Source organism: Apium graveolens, chromosome 3 (assembly GCF_009905375.1).
Source record: "Apium graveolens cultivar Ventura chromosome 3, ASM990537v1, whole genome shotgun sequence".
Lineage (NCBI taxonomy): Eukaryota > Viridiplantae > Streptophyta > Magnoliopsida > Apiales > Apiaceae > Apium > Apium graveolens.
The window spans coordinates 2081569-2104788 of record NC_133649.1 but is presented as its reverse complement, the minus strand read 5'-3'; the positions used below and the strand labels follow the sequence as shown (position 1 = coordinate 2104788).

Below are 23220 nucleotides of genomic sequence, written 5' to 3'. Positions count from 1 at the left end.
GAACAATTGTCTTTATGTACCTTCTTTTAGAATGAATTTAATTTCGGTTTCTAAACTTGCTTTGGATGGTTATAATGTTTGTTTGGATCGTAATGTTTCTATTATGATGAATAAACGAATTATATGTTCTGGTACATTGCAAGACAATTTGTATATAATTAATCCTAGTCAACCTGCACTGCAACTGCAATTTAGGGAATTGAACAACACATCTTCTAACTCTACTAAAAGAAAGGAACCTTCTAGTTTGAACCAAACATATCTTTGGCACTTGAGATTAGGTCATATTAACTTGAGGAGGATTCAAAGACTGGTAGTAGACGGGCCTTTAAGCTCATTGGCAGTGGAGCCATTTCCAGTTTGTGAATCCTGCTTGGAAGGTAAAATGACTAATAGGCCTTTCAAGGCAAAAGGGAATAGAGCCAAACAACTGTTAGAAATGGTTCACTCTGATTTATGTGGACCCATGAATATCCAAGCAAGAGGCGGTTATAAATATTTCGTCACTTTTATTGATGATTATTCTAGATATGGGTACGTTTATTTGTTACACCGTAAGTCTGAGTGCTTTGATAAGTTCAAAGAGTACAAAGCTAAAACGGAGAAGCGACTTAATAAAAGTATCAAGTCACTATGATTAGATCGTGGTGGCGAATACTTGCTTGGAGAATGTAGGGAATATTTATCAGAAAATGGGATAGAATCCCAGTTAACTGCACCAGGCACACCCCAGCAGAACGGTGTAGCAGAGAGAAGGAACCGGACTCTTTTAGAGAGTGTTAGATCGATGATGAGTTATTCGGATTTACCCAAGTCGTTTTGGGGACATGCCTTAGAGACAGCAGCTTATCTTCTGAACTTAGTACCTTCTAAGTCGGTTCCTAAAACCCCCTTAGAATTGTGGACCGGGGATAAACCGAGTCTAAGACATATTCGAATATGGGGTTGTCCAGCACATGTGCTGAACAAGAATGCAACTAAGTTAGAATCTCGTACAGAAGTAAGGTTATTTGTAGGATACCCCATGGGAACGAAAGGATATTTATTTTATAGTCCGAAGAATCGGGATGTCATTGTTAGCACCAATGCAAGATTCTTAGAGGAGTAATATATAATGAATCACAAACCCATGAGTAGTGTCGTTTTAGAGGAACTAGTGGGAGGGACAAATAATACCCATGAAGCTGTAGTACAAGTAGAACAACCACAACATAATGTACAACCTGTCACTAATACCGCACCAGTGCCTCGTCGTAGTGGGAGGGTTGTTCAACAGCCTGATAGATTCACGTTTTTGGGTGAATCTTCAAACTTGGTCTCTGGTGAACATGATGATGATCCCCGTACATACGAAGAGGTAGCACAAGACAAAGATGCAGATCTTTGGCAAAAGGCGATGGAATCTGAGATATAATCAATGTATTCTAATCAGGTCTGGGAGCTCGTGGAACCACCCAAAGGTATAAAACCTATTGGATGTAAGTGGATCCACAAGAAAAAGAGGGAATTAGATAAAAAGGTGAAAGCCTGGAAAGCAAGACTTGTTGCGAAAGGGTATACTCAAAAAGAAGGTATCGATTATGAGGAAACCTTTTCACCGGTAGTCATGCTTAAGTCAATCCGTATTCTTTTATCTATAGCAGCTCATCTCGATTATGAGATTTGGCAAATGGATGTCAAGACAGCTTTTCTTAATGGAAGTCTTAAAGAAACCATCTATATGCAGCAACCAAAAGGATTCATTAAGGAAGGCCAAGAGCATCTGGTATGTAAGCTTAAGAGGTCTATTTATGGACTTAAACAAGCTTTTAGAGACTGGAATATTCATTTTGATCAGGCAGTCCAGTCATATGGATTTGATCAAAGTCCAAGCGAATCGTGCGTGTATAAGAGAAGTGAAGGTAATGCAGTGGTTTTTCTAGTACTATATGTAGATGATATTTTACTCATTGGAAACAATGTTGAGATGTTGTCATCAGTAAAGGCATGGTTGTTCAAACAATTTGACATGAAAGACTTAGGTGAAGCGGCATACATCCTTGGGATCAAAGTTATAAGGGATCGCAAGAAAAGGATGTTGGCTTTATCTCAAGAGCCCTACATTGATGAAGTATTAGCTCGTTTTAACATGCAGAACTCCAAGCCCTATTCCATTCGCCGTATGGGCCGTGGATATAGTTGGCATACTGCCCACTAGCACGAAGCAAGCGAAGTACTGCATAATCGCCATCGACTACATGACCAAATGGGTCGAAGCCCGTCCTCTGTCCTCCATAACCGAAGAAGCCGCGAAAAAATTCTTCCTGGAATAGGTCATTCTCCGATTTGGCATTCCAAAAACATGCATCTCAGATAATGGAACTCAGTTTATTGGAAACAAATTCCGCAAGTTTCTGCACCATTTCGGAATTGAACAGAAATTTAGCTTAGTCGTCCACCCACAAGGAAATGGGGCAATCGAGGCAGCAAACAAAGTGATATTCCGAGGAATAAAGAAGAGGTTGGGCGAGGCCAAAGGAAGATGGGCGGAAGAACTCCCTTGGATCTTATGGGCTTACCGAACCACCCCTAGGACATCAATGGGAGAAACTCCTTTCAGAATGGCCTATGGAACCGAGGCCCTAGTTCATGTTGAAGTGGGCTTGGAATCATACCGAAACGAGACCTACAATGTGGAAACTAATAGTTTCGGGTTGAAGGCAAACGTAGACTTACTGGAGGAAGAAAGAGAAGCTGCACATCAAAGGAACATAAGGTATTTACTACAAGCGGCACAACACTATGACTCCAATGTGAAGAAAAGGTCCTTCGGAATAGGAGACCTAGTCCTAAGGGAGTTGGCCGCATCCATGCCGGCCAAACACGAAAAGCTTCAGCCCAACTGGGAAGGGCCTTATAAGGTGATCGAGGTCATTCACCCGGGAACGTACAAGCTTGAAACGCTGTCCGGCGAGGCAATCAAAAACACTTGGCATGCCAGACGCCTTCGAAAATTTTATCAGTAAGAAATTTCTTTAAAAGTTTGTATTTGAATTCTATTCGAAAAATGTAAACAATTCGATTAAATAAAGAAGCATATTCTGTCATATTTCTTTATTTGCACATGCCGCGGCCGGACGAGTATTATCTGAGGGCGATCCTGAAGAAGATAAACCATTCGGCCGCTGCCCTTATCCAATTCGATAATTAAACATGTAACAAAAGGGGCAATTGGTAAACACAAATTAAGGGCCTTAAGGGGCAATCCTGGAATAACGCCCTATCATTCGTCTTCCCTTAATCATTTGATATTAAAAAGGCCTAAGGAACCCCTGTCCCGGGCCGATCAAAAGAAGAACATGGTCCTTCGGCCTCAATCAGGTATTCGAAATTAAACCCAAAACCAGGTCTAGGGGCAATCCCGAAGAAGACCTCCTCTGGGACGTACGAACCATGACATGCTGATCTAGGGGAAATCACTGAGATCAGCATCCCTGTTCCTTCGCCTACATCCAGTAAAAAAGATTAACAGCCCGAAGTCAACTTCGGCCTTTAACCCTTGGGGCCGTAGGGGGTAATAAGGCAGCAATTTGATAAAATCGTTAAGGCGAATAAATAAGCCGAAGATATGATTCATTTTATTAAAATTGAAATTGTTAAGGCAGATAAAACCGAAGATACAATTCACTTCATTAAAATTGTTAAGGCAGATAAAACCGAAGATACAATTCACTTCATTAAAATTGTTAAGGCAGATAAAGCCGAAGATACAATTCATTTTATTAAAATTGTTAGGGCAGATAAAGCCGAAGATACAATTCGATAAGATCGTTAAGGCGAATGAATAAGCTGAAGATACGATTCATTTTATTCAAATTATTAAAATTATTAAGGCGAATGAGGACAAAAATATAATTCATTTCATTAAAATTGTTAATGCATCAATAATACCGAAGAGGCGATTAGTTTTAATTGTTAAGGCGAATGAAGCCAAAGATACAATTATTAAATATAGTAAGACAATGTTGACGAAAGACGAAAGATGCATTAAAATATAAAAACCCGAAGGCTAGTTAAATTATAAAAGCTCGAAGGCAGGAGTACCAATTACAAAAAGAGTACCGATTACAAAAAATAAAAATACAAGAAGATGAACGAAGAATGCCGCTGCAAGAGTTGGGCACGACCATGGAAACACCAACGACAAACTTCGCAACAAGATCATCTTCCGTCATATCAAGCACCTCAGTGTTGAAGGTTTAGGCTTGAGGGTCTTCATCCGAGAGCTCTTCGTCTTCGCCAGAGGAGAAAAGAGGGACTTTGACTGCTGGCCAGCCGATAGGATCCTCCAAGCTGTCGTCCAGCAACTGCTTATAATCCCAGTTCAGGCCGTGGGCCTTCTCCAGGACATAGTCAGCGCGGAACTGAAAGCAGCACTCCTCCGTCAGGTCCAGCTGCTTCTGCTTCTTCCGAAGCTCCTTTCGGGACCTCTTCAGCTGGACGTTCCAGTGGGAGATCCTCCGGTTCGCCTTCTCCAGTTCAGTCTCCAGCTGAGATCTGTCCTCCTTCAGCGCGGTGGCCTCGACCTCGTTCTGGGCTTTCACCCTTACGAGTTCCTCCTCGGCCGCCGTGGCCCTCCTCTCCAACTCCTTCACCTCAGCCATCTGATTCTCCATGTCCTTAACTTTATCCTCCACAGCTGCGGCCCAAGGAGCAGCCTGCAAAAAGACAAGACAAAAAATATTACTAAAAGGTGCCGAAGAGAAAAAGATAAACGAAAAATAAAAAGGGGAGATTAAAAAATGTACCAGGGACAGGAAGGACATAAGCTCCGTGCAGGCCTCGGTAGCAGAGGCCGAAGCAAAGGTCGGAAGATCGACCGGAAGCTGGAGGCCATGGCATAGGTCCGAAGCCACCTCCTTTGTGGATTGCCGGGCTGGATACACAATGTGGTCGGACGTGAGCACGCCCCACCCTGGGAGATAAGAGCGCACAATCCCCTCCTTGCTCCGGGTCCTCTTGGAAGGGTTTCCCTCTCCCATGTACTCCAGGTCGTCCCCCTCCTCGGCCTCAGAAGCCGCATGAGATTGGCGGGGCGACGGAGCCCTCTCGGTCTGAACCCTCTCGCATGTGCCCTCCGAAGGATCTGGCGTAGCCTCCTGATCGGTGACCTTCTTCGCCGCCTCCTCAGCCGCCCTCTTTTCGGTCGCCCTGGCCTTTTTCCTCTCGATCAAAGCCTCTCTCAAAGACACTGAAATACAAAGGGGAAACAAGATAGTCCGAGTGTATATAATCGAATACATAACAAGGAAAAACAAATACACAGGTGATGGGACAAAACTAATGAAAGAAAAAACAAAGGAAGAAGTTTTGTTACCCCCACCCCACAAGCTGAAGAGCTAGTCCTTATCCCGAAACTCTCCAGGACCCAGCTTCTTCACGTTGACGTCTACTAACGCCGTGTAATTCTCCTTCTCCTACAAGGTCAGTCTCGGCATAAGAAGCAGCGAGGGATTCACATCTTGCCAAACCGACATGGCCGCCAACTTTGGACCACTCACATAACATCAATGAGTGTGATTGGATTTATTGTTCAAATTGGTCGCCGTCCAATCAGGTCGCCCTGCTCGACGGGCGATGGTGTAGAAACCGGGACTCTTCGGATTCTTCCGAAAGTCGTAATGATACCAGAATAGACGAGTGTTGGGTGCGATCCCGGCGTGAAGACATCTATTCTGGAAACAGTTAATATGGATGAACCCGTTCGGGTCCATCTGTCCGAGGGCGATGCCCATATGGAAGAAAAGGTGCTTGATCAACTTCAACGGAGGCACCCATAAGCCACACTTGAAGGTCGCTTTCGAAACCCCTACGGCGCAGCCTCCATATCCATCTGGCACCCCGACAGTATCGTAGATCCTTTCGCCCTCCCTCGGCGCATACAGCCAACAAAACCCTCGAGGGACGGAATAATCCTCGTACATCTGAACTACGCGTCCCTTCGTCAGTTCTGATCGATTATTGGCTGCGGGATAGTCGGCAGCCGAACCAAAAAGGGCCCGTCCCGTCCGCTCAGGGTGAATGGAAGACGTTCCCGCCAAACTGTTCGACAAAGGGTTCCAAGAATCTGGGGGGCGGTTTGCTCGGTCCATGTCCTTGTATCAGGAACAGAGAGACATTAGTCCATGTACTCGGATTAGCAGACAGAAAAGGAAAAAAATAAAAAACCGAGTACACGTCCCAGGACCGAGCGAACCAGAACCCCGGAGGCGGTTTCCGAAGGCTGTTCCTGGGGCAAGCCATCCCGAAGAATGTTCTTTCCTACAGATCCTTTCGCAAACATCTCAGACTCCGGACCACATGTTTACGCCCTGGGTCGGCTCCCAAAAGACGTTCTAAAACCAAGAAATCCCGAAGAACATTCTTGGTCAGAAAATACCTCGCATGCCATCTTTAAACCCATGGGGCCCCCTCAAATTAGTAAAACCCTGAGAAACTTCTATTACCTACCCAGAAATTCCCCAAAACCCCCAAAAAAACACAATGGCACACGCACAAAACCCAGAAAAACCCATGAACCCAGAACAAAACCTCTAAGTCCACATGCAAACATCCTAAAATACAGGAAACCGGCATGCAAATTCAAAACTGGAAAACAAGAAAAAGGACTTACTTATCTGGAGATGTTCTTGGATTGAAATGGGATGATCTGGGAAGACGGAGTTGTTGTTGCCCGTGATTGAAAGATTCACCTCAATTTGTCACTGTGTATGGAGAAACTAAAAGTGATGAAAAGAAAAGAAAATGCACAAATGGGCTTATATAGGCGCCTAAAATGAATTCAGAAAAGCGATGTTTGGGGGTTTTTGAAATAGACGTCCCAGATCAAAACGGTTGATATTCAACGACTGAGATTGAGCCATGGAATGACGTGCCAACAGCTGTCACATTAATGCACTGGAAGTCCCCACAAGCTTGCCACGTGTACGAGCGAAGATCGAGGCGGAACTGAAGCGATCGCCCTAGGATTTCTTCGCCCAATATGGGCCGAGACCGGTGTCCGTCGGCCGGCCCGAAGGCCCAGCCGAAGGACAGGGGCATGTTGGTTATAGGCCCAACCAGGCCCATTGAACGAAGGCCCAATAAGCAGTTAAGGTACTAGGCTGAAGGACCTCCAGGCCCGAGAAATGAAGGCCCACGAAAGTCCAGGCCAAGGCCCACTACTTGCAGACCGTTGGACAGAACAAGGGACATAACGCCCCCATTTCACTCCCTCCTTAATTTTTGGTAACGGCTGACATTCAAAGCAGAATTGGGTATAAAAACCCTTGTGAAGTAAGATAAAATATACACACATTCTCGTAAACACTCTGCTTTTCTTGTATTATTACCCTACTTTTACAGCCAAATTCCGATTCTCACACCAGAGGTGAATCGGGGGCACAAACCCTCGCATTCTCTTCACTTTCAGGTACGGCTGAAGCCACCTCGAAGACAGCCGAAGCCTGTTCAAGTTACCGAAAGGATCTGGGCGTAACAAAACCTAACCTAAATCCTATTGCTGCATGTGACGTCGTATTTGTCAATTAGGGTTCGATTTGTTTCCTTCATATAATTTTTACTTTCAATATTCCTAATTCTATTCTTTTTTTATATAATATATATAACAAGTAATACTAGCTTAGACATGTGTCAATTGCGGACTCTCTTTAAATTATATGACTTTTTTTCAATTTAACTTGAGTTAAAAATTTGAGGCGTGAATTTTTTTAACTAAGATATTTAAATGATATATAGTTAAACTTCTTTAAAGTAATATAGTTGAGACCGAGAACAAATATTATTTACCGAGTTTATTACTTTATTAAAAATAAAAATAAATTATGTCAATTAAATCAGGACATGAGAAAAATATTATTTTAACAAAATTATTACTTTATCGATTATTATTTCATCAAGATTTAACTATAATTTGTTGGTAAGTATGAAAATACACAAATTTTTTTGTAATATTTTGAATTAAGGGTTGTTTTATATTGAGAAAGACAATATTAGTGATACAAATATATGGTTTTACTGATTTTTATTTGTGTATTTTTAAAAGATAATGTATTATAATTAAAATGTAATAAGTATTAGCTAAATCAACAATATGCAAATTATTTTTAGTTTAATTATAATTTTATTTTAGCACAGATTGATAATATACGTAATTTTATTTTAGCATATATCCATTATTCGACCAAATCCAACTAAGTTTTAGCCTATTCAATAGTATAATTTAATTTTAGGTCGGATAGTAATATAATATATGTTATTTTGTTTTATCCCGAGTCCATTATACCGAATAATTATCATCTTTTGTTTTTAATTTGTTTTAACACAAATTAATAGTAAAATTTTGTTTTAACACTGATGAATAATATATTATTTTATTTTAACTACCTAACGTATTACCTCTAGTTTGTTTTAAGCCCGTAACTATAAATGCATAAGAACCGTAGTGACGACAAATTAATGTTTCGGTTATTAGTGGCAGTGATTATATTAACCAACGAATACGAACTAGAGTTTAATTTTGTTTTAACCGAGATGAATACTATACGAATTGTCTTAAAGTTGACTTTAATTTTATTTTAGCTAAATAAATTTTAATTGTTTTTGTTTTAGCCTAAGTCCCATTATAGCAGCCAAATCTGACTAGTTTTTTTAAGAACCAATTAATTATATTTATTTCTTTTGAAAATATTTTTTTTTAAAAAAAGTATAAAGATGTGCCCAGTTTTTTTTTGAATTAGATGACCTAATTATAAGTTTTGAATTAGATGACCTAATTATAAGTTTTGAATCGGTCTCAAATGCCATTTAACCGTTTCTTTATGGGCCAATGTAATACCCCCTTCTTGAAAATAGAAGGAGATATTACTTTTAATTCATAAACAGAGCACTAATATATTTCTAACAATAATTAAACAGTCTAAAAGTCTCCAAAATAATACTAAATCTCCAAATCGTTTAAAAAAATAATATAAATATCAAAATCTCTAAATAAATAATTACGTCTAAAAAAAGATGAAGTCCAAAATCCTAATTAACAAAATAAAATAGCTCTCCAACACACGGTCTCATCCTCCTAAGTACTTGCCAGCAAAATAATACGGCATAAGGCATACGCCCAATACGGATTTGGAATATAGTGTATAAAACATAAAATCAGAAATGTATATTTCATAGTTTATTATAAAATAATAATTTTAAAAACTAGTATGGCTGAAATAACAAGCGGTTAGAATATTTCATACCGAGATCAGAACAGATACAAATACACACATCATAGGGTACATAATGTGTGTAACAAAATGGATAACGTGTATGACATATACAACATTACCATAAATCAAATCACAAATCAAACTCAGGGTGCACCCACGTATCCTGAACAAATATCAATGGCCAAAGCTCCTCCTAGGAGATAATAGAAGGATACACCGTGACCAATTACATTGTCACGGAAGTGTCATGCCACCGATGCCGCAATGACATGTTTGTAGTACCCTACAACTGGTTAACTCGGTATACCCTATATCATCTAAGAGTTCGAACAAATAATTTGGCAAAATTTCAAATCACCTGATGCAGATATATCAAATATTCTAAACAAATTTATAAAGTGAATAATTTCTAAAATCACCTCACATTTCTGTACAATTTCTTTCATGTTTTGACACGCAATTGAAGGCTAAAATAAAGTGTAGTTCTATAATTTTTTTTAAAATTTTTTTGTCTTGTACAAAAATTTGAACCTCATATCTTTATTTAGAGGGAAAAAAATTGAAAAAAAAAACAGGCCACTATATTTTGTAAGCGTCTTAAAGTGCATGCTGAACCCCCGTTTCCCAGTATAAAGATTGGGCGGGACTGAGAGAGTAACTTATAAGTTATAATTAAAAATATAAAATTTTTAATATGGTAATTTAATATATAAATAAACAATATTGTAATATAAATTATTAAAAACAAAAAATTAGAGTAAAATTTACAACATTGAAACATAATTTTAGCAGCAAAATTGATTTGGACGAGAGACGGGAGAAAGAGATATGATAAATGATAATTAATTTTCGTAGTAAATGGATCATAGAATTGCGGAACGTGGGCTTGAAAAGGTGAAAGTATCCTCAAATCAACTTTCTATATTTCATCGTATATGACAAGAAATGACCATTTGATTAAAATTGTCAAATAGTCCGATCCAAATAAAAATAGCCTTTGAGCCCATTTAAGACAAATGAGGTTGATGCCAAACACGCACTATATTACATACAACTAGATCGAATATAACAGTCCGGGGAGTAAACGAGTCAAACCATTTGTGAGCTGCTCGAGTTCGGCTAGTTGAATATTCAAATTTGACTCGGTAATAATCGAGCCGAGCTCAAAATTTTTGAATTTTTTACCGAGCCAAGCTCGAGCTTCAAATTACTTTGCTCGTATAGTTCGTGAGCCTTATCGAGTCTCTATCTTTTTTAATTTGTTTATAAATATATTTTAATTTAAATAGTTAATATTTTAATTATAATTTTTTATATATGATTGAAGTCGAACTCGAATCGAACACAAGCCAAACCTATAATATTTCGAGTTTCTATTAGTATTCGTTGAAATATTTTGAGCTTTCGACCAAACTGGAATCTATCTAATTTTTTAGGAACCGAGTTTTGAGCTTGAAATTAAAGGCTCAATCAAACTCGAGCTTGAACTCAAACCCAAACTATTTTAATGTAGCTCGAGTCGAGCCTTGTTCAATGGATTACTCCCCTCGCTCAAATATACAAAGCATAAAACAGAAGGTTTATTGAGATACATATTTATTATATATGTTTGTTATGGGTCATGTTCTCTGGCAATAGTGTGCCAGTTAAGTTTTATCTAACATACTACTTCAGGGACGTCGAATCTATATTTCAAGGGTCCATATTTAAGAATTTTTTCCGTAAAAAGATTAAAAAATCCTTAAATATGGATCTTTGAAATAATGATGTAAGAGAAAGTGCAGCGCGCGGCCTGACTGGCCAGCTGGAAGAGAGAGACACAGACCGGGAAGCTTTACACGCGCTAGAGAGAAATTGGGCAGGCCCAAGTTAGAGGGCTTGACCAACTCTGCCATTTCCAGCAGCTTTTTATTATTTTATTATTTTTTTACAAATCATGCACTTTCAACCAACGATTATATTACCGTTCTGAAAAAACCGGTGAATGTTATATATTAAACGTTCAGATTTTCTCCTATAAATAAAATTTTCACACTTCTCATTTTATTTTCCTAAGAATTTATTTCTAGAGATAAATGAATCCCCATCAATATCCATCTTCAAATCTTTAAAATACAAACCCAAATTCTCAATCTTCCAACATCCGATTTCTGTATCCATTTCTGAATTTTTATTTTCCGTCTGCCCAAAATACAATATCGATAATTCTCAATTTTCCAACCCACAAAATCCGCGTTATAATCCTCAAATGCCAAATTCTCAATTCCCGATTCCTAATCCTTTTTAACCCTATGCTTACGGTTCAAAATTTTCACATCCAGATTTAGAAAAACAACAAACCCTTACCAATAATCAAAATTCTCCACACGCACAAAATTCTTTTTTTGATACTACGAATATTATTGATCGAAACAATGATGTCAATGAATTCGATGACCCACGAGGAGGTGCAACCCGGTGGACTTGGACTGAAGATAAACTCTTAATTAGCGCATGGTTGAATGTGTCGATTAATCCCTTGATCGGGGCAGATAAAAAAGGTGAAGTATTTTAGGATCGAATTTGTAACCATTGTGAATAAAGTAATCCCCGTCTTATCAAAAGAGGGGTAATAGCTATCAAAAAAAGGTGGCAACGAATAAATGAAGGGGCTTAGCGATATGGAGCATGTAATGAGGAAGTTGTCCCAAAAATAGGGAGTGGTACAAATTTGGATAACATAATTGCGACAGCTCATGATTTTCATAAAACTAAATACAATAAGAATTCTAATTTTGAAAAGCATTAGAATGATCTAAAGAGATGTCCTAAGTGGAGACAGCCTAAAGAGACAAATAGTGGAAGTGCAAAGAGAACTAAATTAAGTGATTTTGGAAACTACTCATCATCGATAAATGAAACACCAACAATGAGAATGTTGTTGAATCACCGGTTAGTCCTAAGGGTACAAAAACAGGTAATAGGAATGGGAAAGGAAAGGCATAGTTTAATGATCTTTAGAAAAAAGAGTATGAACAAATAAAAGCTAGTTAATGCAGGAGATTAGATCTAATGGCAGATTTCAATCAACTTAAGAAAAAAGAGGAGGCTAGGAAAAAGAATGAATCAGATATGAAACTTCTTATGCTTGATACTAGTATAATGAATGAGGCTCAACGAGAGATTCATGCCAAAATTATTGAGGAAATCAAATCAAGACGCAGTTGGAACTAGCCGTTGGAAACTAGTTGCTTGTTTATTTTTATTTGGAATTAGTTGTTGGAAGCTAGTTGTTTGTTTGATTCTATTTGGAATAAGTTCTTGGAAGCTAATTTTTGTTTGTTTCTATTTGGTACTAGCCGCTAGAATTTAGTTCTTGTTTATTTTTAGTTGGAACTAGCCATTGCCTTTTATTCTTTTATATCTCCTATATAACATGTTTGTTCTTTGTGATAGTCTGTAACTCATTTTCTTCATTCACAATAAAATTAAAATATATATTATGGATGAGAACTCTGATGTGTCTAAAGAATTTATTGAAGAGTTTTTCTTTGATAATTCACTGGAGGATCGTCCCCTCGGGCTATTCAACCAAATCTATGGAGAAGGCTCGTCAACCACGACTAAACGAGTGATATGCAGAGACCGTGAAGCGGGTCATGAACGTTTGGAGAGAGATTATTTTGCTCAAAATCCAATATACCCTCTAGATACATTCCGACGACAGTTTCGAATGAGAAGACACGTGTTCCTTCGAATTGTGGATGCTCTTTAAAATTTTGATCCATATTTTCAGCAAAGGGTTGATGCATTGGGAAGAAAGGGCCTATCACCTTTACAAAAATGCACTACGGCCATACGTATGTTTGCATATGGAATTGGAGCAGATGCAATTGATGATTATGTGCGCATTGGTGCGTCCACTACAATTGAATGCTTGAAAAAATTTGTTACCAATGTTATTTTAATTTTTGAGAGTGAATATTTGCGAAATCCTAACTCAAATGATGTAAAACGTCACATAAAAATGGGAGAGGCTCGCGATTTTCCCGGAATGATGGGTAGTATTGAATGCATGCATTGGCAGTGGAAAAATTATCCTAAAGCATGGACATGGATGTTCATCGGTGGTCATTAAGGAGTTCCAACAATATTGCTTGAGGCTGTTGCCTCATCGGACCTATGGATATGGCATGCATTTTTCGGAGTTGCTGCTTCTAATAACGACATAAATGTGTTAAACCGGTCACTGATATTTGATGATGTTACATGTAGTAGAAGGTCGTGCTCTTGAGGTAAATTACAATATTAATGGTAACAACTATAACATGGGGTACTATCTACCAGATGGAATCTATCCTGAATGGGCTACGTTTGTGAAAATAATTCCACGCCCACGTAGTGTGGAGAGAAAATTGTTCTCCATATAGCAAGAAGGTCATCGAAAAGACGTAGAAAGGGCATTTGGCGTGTTACAATCTCGATTTTCAATTGTACGCGGTCCATCACGATTCTGAGATAAAGAAGATCTCACTAAAATAGGCCCGCAAGGGTTGGCTCAGTTGGTTAAAGAGAGGAAAACTAACCTCTTGGTCACAGGTTCGAATCCCACGGGAGGAGAATTTATGATTATGCCTCCTGAGCCAGAGCCTGTCGCTTAAATGCGGTTTACCTTGGTTCACGTGGTTTGCAGGCTATTACGTGAACTCGTAGGGTTTACCCAGTGCGCACCCGAAGGGTAGCGGCAACAGGTTACCTACGATAAAAAAAAGAAAAGATCTCACTAAAATAATGAGTGAGAGCGTGTACTATACTACATAATATGATCGTTGAGGATGAGAGAGACACATACGCCACTCCCTTTGGCCATTTACCATCTTACGATGATGCACCTCCAAACTTAGGCGAAAATCTTTAGCCTCTTATGAAATGTATATCGGAAAAACTATCCAACTTCGTGACAGGAAGAAACATCGTCAACTACAATCCGATCTGGTTAAGCATATCACAATGTTCCATAATAATAATGGTTAATTTGTTTCAGATGCAATCTTTTAAATTGTCATGTTCTTGTAATATTTTCTTTTTAATTATAAAAATGTATTTTAATAAAAAGTAATTTTAATTTTTAATTTTGTTAATATTTAAATTTTAAATTTTTTAATTTTTTTTAATTTTTTAATTTTTTAATCTTTTCATTTCTTTTGAAATCCTTTTTAAATCATTTTATTTTTGTGATATCGTTAACCCAATATCACCTTCCAAACCCTTGTCATTCCCCTAACAAGTGAAATGACCTCATAAACTCTTTTCTCCTCTATATAACTAGACATGCACAAAAAGGCTAGAGCCAAAAAGTGGGCCCGGATCGATTTCAGTCAAATTCTAATAAAGCCCTAGGCAAAACCCAGTCCGGTCAGATACGGTTAAAAGCCCGGTTATTGGCCCAACCTGATTAAAATTTGATTTTTCTAATATTTTTTTTATATATATTTATGTATTTACATTATCTATGAATATAATAATAGTGTAAAGACATATATATTTACACATTCATTACTAATAATATTATTTATATACTTTATTATAAGATTCATGAAGCAAGATATAATAAGTACACTATATATATTTGGATAATATTTATAAAACATATTATTTTATAAATATGTTCATTTTTACCCCAGTTTAAATATTTTCAATAACATAGTGTTTTTATAAAATATTTCATGCAAAATACGAATTTTTTGCAATAATTTAGTTGTTAACCTATATAGTCTTTAAAATCTCTAATAAAGCTCGATACGATCTAATGCGGCCCCAAAAACCGGTAAAATCTGACTTGAAAATCAAAACGGACTCTGAAATTTTTCGAAAATCCCGACCTGATATATGATATTAATACACTATCAATTCCAGCAATCAACCAAACATACTTGATAGCATATTAGTTCCATATATCGTTAACCTGATACGACCTTCCAAACACTTACCACTCCCCTAACAAGTGAAATGACCCTCTAAGAGCAACTTCAAGAGTTGTTTCACAAACTCTTAAATAAATTACTATTATATGTACTTCGAAGTCACTTATCACTATCCAACTCCAACAATCCTATTCAATTAAATTTTATTGGTTTAAAAATAATTATATACACATTAAGCTATACTGCAGGTATTGGAGGGTTTAGAGCGGAAGTACTATATACTAATATAAAATTAGTTGAGAAAGCATTATATGCTGCTTAATAAAGATGAAGATTTTGAAGATCTTAAATTGTAGGGAGACATAACGAGAGTGTTGGAGATGATTTTTGTGTTAATTCTATTAAAACATAACTGAGGAGGGATGATAGAGTAGCGCTCGGAGATACTCTAAACTCTTTTCTCCTATATATAACTAGAGATGCACAAAAAGTTTAGACCCAAAAGTCGGCCTGGATCGATTCGATCAAATTCCAGTGAAGCCCTATGCAAACCCCGGTCTGGTCCGACCCAATTAAAAACCCGGGCTTCGACCCGAGCCGATCTTTGGCATGACCCGATCCCAGTTAAAAGTAATTTTAATTTTCAATTTTATTAATATTTAAATTTTAAATTTTTCATTTTTTTTATTTTTTAATCTTTTCATTTCTTTTGAAATCCTTTTTAAATCATTTTAATATTAATATATATATATATATATATCTTAATTATACTACAAATTAAAAATCATATAAAACTGATTAAACAATAATTAAGCAGGACATACTAAAATTTGGACTTGGGCTTTGAATAAGAGCTAGTTGACCACCTAATTTACAAGCCCATGTTTTGCTCGGCCTATATAATACGGCTTAGGGTTAGGGATTAGCACCCGTTTATTGTAATCAATTTCATGTAATCATGGTTTTGGAGGTGAAATCGAGTTGCAGCCGATTGATTTCTTTTTGTACACGAAGCTGTCTCATCATATTCAATCTCTCAATCGCCCCTTTTTATTAATTATAAGGTGTCAATTTCAAGACTCAATTCACTTGTACAATCTTTTATGAGTATAATTTATGTTTTTTTTTAGTTTAATTCTTCATTTTTATTCGAATTTCTGAATTACTTGTAGAAACAATGAAGAAAGTGCTCCACGAATCTCGTCCCCGTCCCCGTACAGTTTCAACTCAAGTTTGAAAATGTTTTTATGTTTCCTGCAAGCAATTGTTGGGCTCACTGCTCACCATTTCATGGAGTGCAGAGATTCTTAAGGTCCTCTTCTTGTACAATCTTTTATGAGTATAATTTTTTTTTTATATTTAATTCTTCATTTTTATTTGAATTTCTGAATTACTTGCAGAAACAATGAAGAAAGTGCTCCATGATTTTCGTTCCTGTTCACGTGTAGTTTCCAGGTAATTCTATTATATTTTTATTTTTGTTAAATACAACAAGTTGATCTAGATTTGTGTAATTGTGTGTGTGTGTAAAGTTTATGAAGAAGAAATCTAGAATGGATACGTTACACGTTCATTTTTGGTTGTTTTTTCTATTTAAATGGATCCCGATCCGTTAAAACTATCGAAATTTCCAGCCTCAAACCCATATAATTTGAAAATTTATTGTTAATACTTAACTTTATCCTAGGGCAACATTTACGGTTTATTTACAGTGAAATGATTATATCGTAAAGGATTAATATGGAAGATGCATTGTTAAGTGGTTGCAGAATAAATAAATTTGTTTTAATTTCTATTTATGAGGAAATATTCACAAAAAATAGGCATGACTATGTAAATACGGTAGATTAAAACCGTGGTCTTTGAGAGGGCCTCACCAAGTCTGTTTCTAAAGTTTGTTTTCATGTATTCTAATTGGCTAGCCTTATACTCGTGATCTGGAAGCGGAACTGCACGTGATAAAAGAAGAGAATGCACGTCTGCAACATGCTTCGGTAAGTAAGACACTGGCTACGACTTTGTTTCTTTAAAACAAATCTGCATGTTTATTATTAGTTATCTTTTTGGCTAGTGCAAACATAAACTAGAAGCAACAAAGAGGATTAAGCAGCAGACATGTTGACCATCATTTTATATCTTGCATATTTTCATGTTCAGTAATCATTCATGTGCATTACTTTTACATGAGAAGGTCTAGTAATAAGTTCCTTTAGATTAATATTATTGATCTTGTTATAAACTTATTCTTATAATTTTCTTAACAAGTGCCCTGGTTTTCAGCAATTGTTTGAGGAAGCTGTTGCAGGCCATCTAAATCCATAGCATCTGACCGTGATTTGCTCAGATGAAGCCTCAAAATATTATTACTGTGGATTCTTCTTTAATGTCCATCCAATTATTTAGAGCAGCTGCACCTGCAACCTACTAGATGCGGTAATGCCCAGAATAGTACATGGGTGCAGAAAGCAAAAGGTGCAGATAATTACTTTAGTCTCTTCATCTTTTTCAAAGACCCTATTTATATCTTTTTGCATATATAGGATAATAGGATGCCTCCGCTGGACCTTTGTTGCACTGTGGAGCAATCAGCTTTTGTTTCTTTGAAGTTCCAGCAGTCTCCAGTGCTTCTTTCGGCCTGAGCTGCTGCATAAGAATCTCGCTAAATAAGGGGTTCTGAAATGCTTTGGCCATGCTAATGAACATCTGCTGTTGCTTCTGTTCAGTCCTTCTCAGCCTCTCTTTAACAGATAACAGATAATTATCTGCATTCTCCTGTTCCCCGCAAGTTTCAACTCAAGTTTCAACTCAAGTTTGAAAATGTTTTTATGTTTCCCGCAAGCAATTGTTGGGCTCACTGCTCACCATTTCATGGAGTGCAGAGATTCTTAAGGTCCTCTTCTTGTACAATCTTTTATGAGTATAATTTATCTTTTTTTTATCTAATTCTTCATTTTTATTTGAATTTCTGAATTACTTGCAGAAACAGTGAAGAAAGTGCTCCATGATTTTCGTTCCTGTTCACGTGTCGTTTCCAGGTAATTCTTCGTATTTTTCGAAAATAATGCGAGATTTATAATAGTATTTATTTCTGTTAAATACAACAAGTTGATCTAGCTTTGTGTAATTGTGTGTGTGTAAATTGTATGAAGAAGAAATCTAGAATGGATCCGTCCACATTCATTTTTGGTTGTTCTTTCTATTTAAACGGATCCCGATCCGTTAAAACTATCGAAATTTCCAGCCTCAAACCCTTATAATTTGAAAATTTATTGTTAATACTTAACTTTATCCTAGGGCAAAATTTACAGTTTATTTACAGTGAAAGGATTATATTGTAAAGGATTAATATGGAAGATGCATTGTTAAGTGATTGCAGAAAAAATAAATTTGTTTTAATTTCTATTTATGAGGAAATATTTTACAAAAAATAGGTATGACTATGTAATTAAGTTAGATTTAAACCATGGTCTTTAAAAGGGCCGCACCAAGTCTGTTTCTAAAGTTTGTTTTCATGTATTCTAAATGGCTAGGCTTATACTCGTGATCTGGAAGCGGAACTGCCTGTGTTGCAAGAAGAGAATGCAAGTCTGCAACAGGCTTTGGTAAGTAAGACACTGGCTACGACTTTGTCTCTGTAAAACGAATCTGCATCTTTATTATTAGTTTTCTTTTTGGCTAGTGCAAACATAAACTAGAAGCAATAAAGAGGATTAAGCAGCAGACATGTTGACCATGTACTAATCACGTCATATAACAAATTGCAATACACACATTCACTGTAATTTTGCAGATAATGGAATTTTCACGAATCAAGTTCATAACGTTTTTTTTTCTTTTAATCCGCATCAGAAAGTGAGGCAACTTGAAATTCCTAAATATAATTACAACTTACAGATTAGTATATAGTGATGATATGCATATGAAAAACATTATTTGGGATGAGGATTAATGATCAAAATATTTTGTTGAGAGCGAGTATATTGTTTGGACTGCATTATTTCAGAAGAGGATTAATGATCGATTGAGCCTCTTCTAATCCTTTAATACGGGTTCATACACATTGCTGGCTGTGTTGCTCCGACTCGGCTATTCAATAGGCGGTACCTATGTCGGTGCGGAATCCGTGCCAGATTCATGGTCTTGAAACCGAATCCTTCTTTATCGTTACTGGAAAATAATTGTAGCTCGCCAAAAAATATTCGAAGTTTGCCGTAAAAATCATCCCTCCGGTAATAATCACTGATCTACTGGTGCTTTGAAGGTGACTCTGTATATGTTTGCAGATGTGGGTAGATGATGGATACTTGGATATGTATGACTGCGTACCCGAGTCCAATTATTATAGAGCAGCTGCACCTACTGGATCTAGTAATTCCCAGAATAATACATGGGTGCAGAAAGCAAAAGATAAAGATTATTGCTCTAGTCCCTTTAATTTCTGTCTAAAGTCCCTATTTATTATCTTTTCGCATATATAATAGAGAGCTAAGTATTCCTTTCTTTCCTCTTCGGCAATTGTTCATATTCCCAATTGAATACTTTCCGCTTCAGTAATTGTTCAGATTCCTATTGGCCCGTATGATTTGTAGATATATAGTCTTATTTAGTTATTTGTCAATGACTGTTGATGAAATTTACCTTAGCGGATGTATGAGGTCTCAAATATAATGTCTTGCTAACTTTATATTAGGATCTTCATTTAACCTTCTAGTCTTCTGCTTACAACCTCAGAGCTCCACTGCTGCTTACATTTTTGTGATGTTTTGGATTCGACTCAAAAGCTGTAATCCGATTTCTGACACAATACACCAACATCGCAAAAGATTTATATTTCTCATTACACAAATACATGAATCACTATTTCCTTTCAGTGAAAGGCAGAACACACATAAAAATCTTTTAAGAGAATAATACCCAATATTTGATGTTCCGTTCAAGAGCTTTGGCAAACTAATTTGACCCATCTAACTTTGGATGACAAATTAGATTGAAACTTTTCCAGAATAATGTTTCTAAAAAACACCACTTCTCCCTGTTGTGTGGTACTACATTTAAAGTGTATAATGAGTAGACTTTCTTGCACTACTGCCTCTTGTGCCCTCTGGCATTGAAGTGTATAATGGTTGTGTGCAGGCTTTCTTGCTGGTAATTGCAATCTAAGTGATTCTAGCGACAACTTGCTCTTTGAATTATCTCTCTGTAAGTGACCCATGATAGAATTTTCTTAAGAATATAAATTCCGGGTTTTGGTGCATTACAGAATGACCAAAAATGTGCTTTAGAAACTAGAAACAAAAGGGCGGACAATAGTTGTAAGTTTAAAATGTGTGTTATGTGTTTGTTGAGTGAGTGTTGAGAAATCAAGTTATGCTGCTTAATATACAATACCGGGCGTAATCTTAAATATATTCCTAAATGTTTTCTGAAGTTTCCCAGGCCTTATAATGCAAGCGAGGAGGAATCTCTGTTTGTTTTCCCAAGGTATATACCAATTATCGTTATATGCACGTTGCAGTTTTGTTATTTGAAATGATTGTACCGAGAACTTGATGCATGTTTTTTCTCTAGTTTTGCTACTCCGCTTCATTTTAAGAAAAAGGTCATGCAAGAAACAAAGGATGGAGAATTGATAATCATCCTCCTCCCTTAAAACAGAAGGATTAGCGGGAAAGACTTATTTGACTTGCTGCTCAGTCCTTCAGAGGAAGATTTAAAGCAATGGCCCTACAGGTTGACTTTTGATGAATTTTCCTACTAATTTACATGACAAGTATATTCTAGTTACGCCAGGTTTTTTTAAAAGTACTTTTATGCAGATGTATTTAATTTTCCCTTTACAAACAAGGCCTTAACCGGCATTTAAAAAAAAAAATCTATATAACTGCAGAAGATTGTGATTACGTTGCAAGTTATGTTGCAAGTTCCCATATGCTATATGCTTATTGGATCCACGGAGGCTTCCACTTGTTTGATAACTTTGAGATGATACAAACCTTTAGTTATAGAAACATTTTGTACTTGGTGAAGTTGATGTATTACTTTTTTTGTAGTTTACCTGTGTATACGTTTTCACAGTTAAGATCATATTTGTAGGTAGAGAAATGGCAGAACAGTAAAAACTATAGGCAAAGAGTTTCTTGGTTACATGAATGTTGGTGATTATTATCAATCCACATATATTAATATGAATTTCTTAACATAGCTGCATAATAGTTGAAAGTGACACTTGGAGCCTTTTCAGATGTGCCATTTAGACACTTCCCCCTTTTCACTGTTATTTTGATCATTTGCCACATAATAATAGAGGAGAAAGAATGTAGACTTTGCGATCTTGTTGGTTAATTAGGTTTTTTGATACTATGAAAGCTTTTCCGTAGTGAAATTTACAGTATTTAGCTCTTCCTCTTTTCTTTCTGCCTGGACTGACCAAAATTCATGTGGTTTACAGGGAAGTGAGGATAGAAGGTTTGAAAACATTGGATTATCTAGACAACCTGTTTGATCGAAAATGCTTCACTGAACAAGGAGATACAGTTACTTTTGAATCTGAGGTATACAGTCTTATGTGTGGGTTCCCTTAGTTTTGTACTACAATAGTGCACAATAAATGAGCATAGCTGTCATCATCTCCGGCTTATTGACACTCTTCTTCGAAATAAGGGATGTAAAAACTTAATTATGAACTAAGATAAGTGGAGGAAAATATGCGCAGTAAATCTCCTCATAAAACATATAACAATTTGAGATATATAGAAACCTTTAAGGTAGATAATATATATGCAAGTGTCTCTTAGCCCAAACTAAACATCTTTTTTTTCAATATGCATAAACTTTTTTTGACAGATGTAAAGTCGCATTAACTATCATTTCTTTTTTACTTCGAGTTCTATCTGTTGTGTGACAATTCTGAAGATAGATTGCTTATGGAGCAGCTTCATGTGGAATGATATCATGTCAATTTTTTAAAAACTTGAATCTACTGCCTTGTAGATGAAGGCTCTGCCTCAGAAGTTGACATCTTATCTATTTTTCAGGTGGATAGGGCTTATCTTTCTACGGAAGATTGTATCCACATGAAAGTATAAAATCAACAATGATTATCTTCTGCAGTTTGTTAATGCAAAAAGCTTGACCTAGTTTTTAGAGGCGGAACCAGAGGGCAGCCAAGGAAGTGTCCGTACCTGCCAACTGTCGAAGTTCGCAGAAATTTTAGTGTAAATTTTTGAAAGAAGTTATAAAATAACTTAGTTTGGTTTCTCCGAATATTAGTCCGTCCCCAGTAAATTTTATATCTGGTTCCGTCCTGTTAGTTTTTAACTCTTATTATAATAAGAAATGAGATGTAAATTACACGTGGGTGCTCCATATATATTTTATAGTTGATATAATTAATTTAAATATTTAAGTTCATTATTAGAAATTTTCAATAAAGAAGTAGATTATTAGAAATTAACCCATATTTTCGGGCAAAGAAGTTTGAACTCCATAATCATCTGGAAGAAATATTGAAGTAGACAATGAGTGGGCTTGGGCCGGGGGAGTGGGCCATTGTATCCAACCAAGACTCTAGTCGTCAATATTCGGCTGAAACGACTTTTGTCCAACATATATCTTTTAGCAATGGATTGGATTTACTATAGTCTATAGTCATGGATATCAATATATTATTACCAACTCTATTTTTATTTGCATGTATTGTTTAAAAATTCCCGATAAATTTCCAATTCAGCCGATTAATTCCTTACAAAATATTCGACCGATTTAATTTTTGAAATCCGATTAATTCTTACAGATTTTTATTTATTGGAGTATATATAATTATTTATTAAAATTAAAGTACTATATTAATTTAAATATGAATAATAATAGAAATTATGATATAATAAATATAGAATTATTAATAAATAATTAATGTAATCATAATAAATATTAAATATAATTTAATATTATAATATATCCGATTTTTACTCCGATTAATCCCCAATTTTTAATTATTCCTATATCGGTTACTCAACCGATCTTCACTCATTCCCGATTTTTACAACACTACTTGCATGCAATATTTC

General features: G+C 36.4%; 1 long non-coding RNA gene across 1 annotated transcript; it reads left to right on the top strand.

The window, feature by feature from the left end:
- The first annotated feature begins 16083 nt into the window (after window positions 1-16083).
- On the top strand, window positions 16084-22506 carry LOC141711388 (uncharacterized). Its single transcript, XR_012571328.1, has 13 exons — window positions 16084-16218; window positions 16327-16466; window positions 16555-16609; window positions 17077-17148; window positions 17435-17626; window positions 17695-18044; window positions 18135-18189; window positions 18685-18756; window positions 20288-20353; window positions 20583-20635; window positions 20723-20884; window positions 21603-21705; window positions 22189-22506. It is a non-coding gene; the product is annotated as an uncharacterized LOC141711388 (long non-coding RNA).
- The last annotated feature ends 714 nt before the right edge of the window (window positions 22507-23220 follow it).